The 4,174-nt window shown below is 34.5% G+C and overlaps 1 long non-coding RNA gene across 1 annotated transcript in view; it reads right to left on the bottom strand.

The window, feature by feature from the left end:
* Positions 1-3,204: 3,204 nt before the first annotated feature.
* The window catches only part of LOC107754389 (uncharacterized), a 42,168-nt gene continuing 41,198 nt past the window's right edge, over positions 3,205-4,174 (bottom strand). The window contains exons 3-4 of the long non-coding RNA XR_001641579.1: positions 3,386-3,452; positions 3,205-3,312 (exon numbers count right to left, since the gene is read on the bottom strand). This is a non-coding gene — a long non-coding RNA (uncharacterized LOC107754389). The remainder of the gene's footprint in view (positions 3,313-3,385; positions 3,453-4,174) is intronic.

The following is a 4,174-nucleotide window of genomic DNA, read 5'->3' as shown; positions in this document are numbered from 1 at the left end:
TCACGAGCCGCAGGGTTTCATTTGGTTTTGTTTGTGTATGTTTTTTTTGACTCTCAAAGCCGTGATTCCCATTCACCTCCATTATATGACTGACAGACTGCAACGGTTTGAGATAAAAATCTCTACTGAAGAAACAAAGTCACCTACATCTTGGATGCCCTGGGGGTAAGCAGATAAACATCACATTTTCATTTTTGGGTGAACTATCCCTTTAACTTGTTTTATGATTTTGATTTCCTCGCAGTTTTAGAGTAAAACATGTTTTGGAACAGGTATATTTCATATAAAATATTTTTGTGCATTTTTCATAATAAACCTAAACTTCTGTAACTTCTGTAGCAATAATCTGCCAAGGGTCTTCTGTAAAAAGAGACTAAACTTAAATTTGTGATTCAACGCATTTAAGATTTACAACAGTTTAAGTTGGAAATTTCATTTCATCAGGTCTATGCTAAAAAAAAAAGTGGATAGCAAGAAATAAATGGATAATTACTGCATAAACATAGTTCAGTATGGAAGCCTGTTTCCACTACTGAATAAAAAAATAAAGAAGGTAATTGTGACTTTTCATCTCACAATTCTGACATTTCTCTTGCAATTCTGGCTTTTTTTTTTTCTCAGAATTGCGAGATATGAGCTTGCAATTCTGAGAAATTTTCTCAAAACTGTGAGTTTATATCTTATAATTTTGACTCTATCACAAGCAATTGCGAATTATAAAGCAAGAACTGTGAGATATAAACTCGCAGTTGTAAGAAAAGTCAGTCTTTCTTCCTCAGAATTGGACTCGCAACTGTGAGTTTATATAAACGTTTTACTTTGACACAAGAGGTTAGTTTCTAACCGTTTCGACTCAAGTTTCTAAACTAATAAGCATCATGCCAAACTAATAGTTCATGCCAAATAACTTCCCTTCTGATTTTTCCCATTCCCTTTCAGCAAATACCAAACGATTCCGTCATTACAGCAGCCTGAAACTTCAGCGTTTCAACAGTTTCAAAAGAAATGCTGACGATGACCTAAATGACTTTATTTCCCGTGGCATGCGTAAGCTGTCCTCGAGTGACTGCTTTCTGCTCTGAGAGCTCATTTTGTGTTTTTTCTCTTGCTCAGGAATAAATGTTTAAGCAAGTGCAGAAAACTTAGGTTTGTAAACATCATCTTTCGTCATGGCTCCGACGCTACTCCTGTGATTTACAACCCAGTCGGGCTCTTCCGGCGGGTCACAGCTGAATTAATGTGCTGTGTTTGGAGCAGGATATTGTTTACCAAAACTGACAGCTCTTCCTCAAATGCTGGCCCTTGTGTCCTTTCATCGTGTGTGTTTATTGATAGTACCATATGCTCTTGTGTTCGCCAATTTAATATTGTTTTGAAGGCAGATGTGTGTGTGTGTGTGTGTGTGTGTGTGTGTGTGTGTGTGAGAGAGAGAGAGAGAGAGAGAGAGAGAGAGAGAGAGAGAGAAAGAAAGAGAGAGTGAACCTTACAGCAATTCAGTGGCACTGAAAGCGTTTAATATGACATTGCAGAGGGATTTTATTGAATCATAACTATATTAGTGGCAAAAAAGACCCCCGTCACACACACTTTCAATGACACTCAGGGCATAAGAGTAATTCAGTCATTAATACAGGTCCGATCCCTTGACAGTCAAACCTACTAAATATTTGTGTGTGTGTTTGAATAAAAGACGTAACCTTGTGTGATCCAAATACACGGAGGACACAGAGGAGTGTCAAAGCAAATTAGATTAAAGCATAATGATAAGAGGGAAACACACACACACACACACAGGTTTGTTTGTCTGAGCATCTCATAGAATCTCGTTGGTTTTAAATGAAGCTATAATATAATATAAATGCATCAAATATTTAATGATCAATTTCCTCTATATTAAATAACAGTATATATGTAATATAATTAAAAAATATATGATTTGGTCCATTTATGAACAACTTTAATAACAACCTTACAATTCCATTACATGAAATATCAACGAGTGTGGGTCCAATATTAAAAATACATATTAATAAAATAATTTTAAACAAATTACATTAATTACATTATATTATGTATATTATTCTATTATAATTTATTAATTACAATATATAATTAGAAGAAGAATATTTCGATCATTAAAAATAAAATGAGATCTTTTTAAGACCTTTTTTTGGCTTTGTTATATATACCTCCTCATTCTCATTGCTGCAGCAAGCAAAAATATTTATAAAAAAAAACATAAATCACTGTATTCCTGTAAATTAAATGTAATAAAAATACTTTTTAGGATCAATATTTTTTTTTTTGCTGTGTGATATCTTTAAGACAATTAATTCCTCCTCATTCTCATTACTGTAAAGCAAACAAATGATTTTAAGTGAAGTTTTTAAAGTATACATCACTGTATTCCAGTAATTTAACAGTAATAAAAATACTGTATTACAGTAATGAGAATCTGATGAAAATCACTGTTGAGAATAACTGCATTAATAGAACATCTGAACGCTTTATGATACTGAGAAGTTTCTTTTATTTATGCAACATATTATATATTATTTGTTTTCACATTTTGATGCACAATATGACCATGAGATTCACTCCAAAATACTTTTAATTTCTCAACAACAGATGTATTGTTTATGTTATCAAACACATCCAGCATTCATCTGAGAAATGTTTTTTAAAAAATTCATTCAATACTGGTATCTAATGCAATGATTTTCAGACATTGTAAGTGTTACTTGAGTGTCCAAATTCCACACACACACACACACACAAACACCGATCATACACACAGATGCACAAAACCTCAAAACAGACACACAATTCTCCCCGCACAACCTCTCTCTCTCTCGCTCTCATTCAGTTGGTCTCTCACTGAGAGCTTTACCTTCCCCTCCCTCCTTTCTCACATTGTACTCTCTCTCTCTCTCCTTCTCTCTCCATTTGGAGCTCCTGGATTCACTGGTGAGGTCTTCAGCTTTGGCTCTTCTGTGATATTTGATAGACACATCCAGGACCTCGGCTGTATCAGGATGAACTCCACATTAACGGCCACCCAGAGCACTGAAAAAGAGTTTGAGGAGCAACACAAGACAAACTGACACCGATACAGAGAGAGAGAGAGAGAGAGAGAGAGCGAAAGAGCGCCAGATAGAGGAGAAGGGATTTCTTTTTCGAGAGGGATTCCCCACCCAGGGAAACGGAGGTGAGTGCCGGCTGCTGTTTATGATAAAGAAGGAAAGCAACTAGAATGTCCCTCATGTGGGGGGACGAGTGGCTCCGTTTAATGCTGATGGGAATGAAGAGAGACTTTATTTGGGCTTGATGTGAGGCGGATCATTTCCATAAAGTTAGAGGAGAGAGGTCGTGTGTTCGGTCTCACCTCTCTGACGGTCCGTCTGTCGCTCGCCAGGTGTCTTTCACTTCACTTTTGATTACGACTTTCACATCTGATGAGAGAACAGAAGCATATAAGTGCGTATATGCAGAAAGATAGAGATTTTGGTCAGTGTTTTCTTCTTTATAAAAAGTATGATGGTATCACCATGGTCTTTTGGACATTAATATGACCTTTTGGGCATTTTACTATGGTAATAGCAGGTTTTTGGATACAATATCATGGAAATATCCTTCTTAGAAAAAGAACTGTAGCAGTACCACGGTAAAGTGGTGGTATTAGATGTTACAGTACTTTATGTCCTCCGGTATTATATATTTATATATTTAGTATGACGGTATTACCATGGATTTTTGATGATAATGACGTTTTGAAGATTTTACTTTAGTAATACCATTTTTTTGCATATAATACAATGGAAATTCAAAAGCACTGACATTATGTTGTAGTACTTTATGTACTATGGGATTTACGTTGTAATTAATAGTATCATGTACTAATTGTGTTTTCAGATGTGGTACCATGGTAATACCACGGTTTCTAGTTGGTGGTTTTTGGACATGATATTATGTTTCAACATTACCATGATCTTTGAAAGAACACTTACAGTAAATACCATGGTATATGACTATGATAATTATTTAGAACCATAATAGTAACAACAACAAATATACTTATAACATTAGATATATTCATAAAAATAAAATATATACATATAAATAAAAAATAAAATATATATCATCATTATTTTAAATGATAATTTATATATATATA

This window comes from Sinocyclocheilus rhinocerous, unplaced genomic scaffold (genome assembly GCF_001515625.1).
Source record: "Sinocyclocheilus rhinocerous isolate Xijiao unplaced genomic scaffold, SAMN03320098_v1.1 scaffold561, whole genome shotgun sequence".
NCBI classification, from domain to species: Eukaryota; Metazoa; Chordata; class Actinopteri; order Cypriniformes; family Cyprinidae; genus Sinocyclocheilus; species Sinocyclocheilus rhinocerous.
The sequence above is the reverse complement of the archived record's forward strand: the minus strand, read 5'-3'. Positions and strand labels throughout refer to the sequence as shown.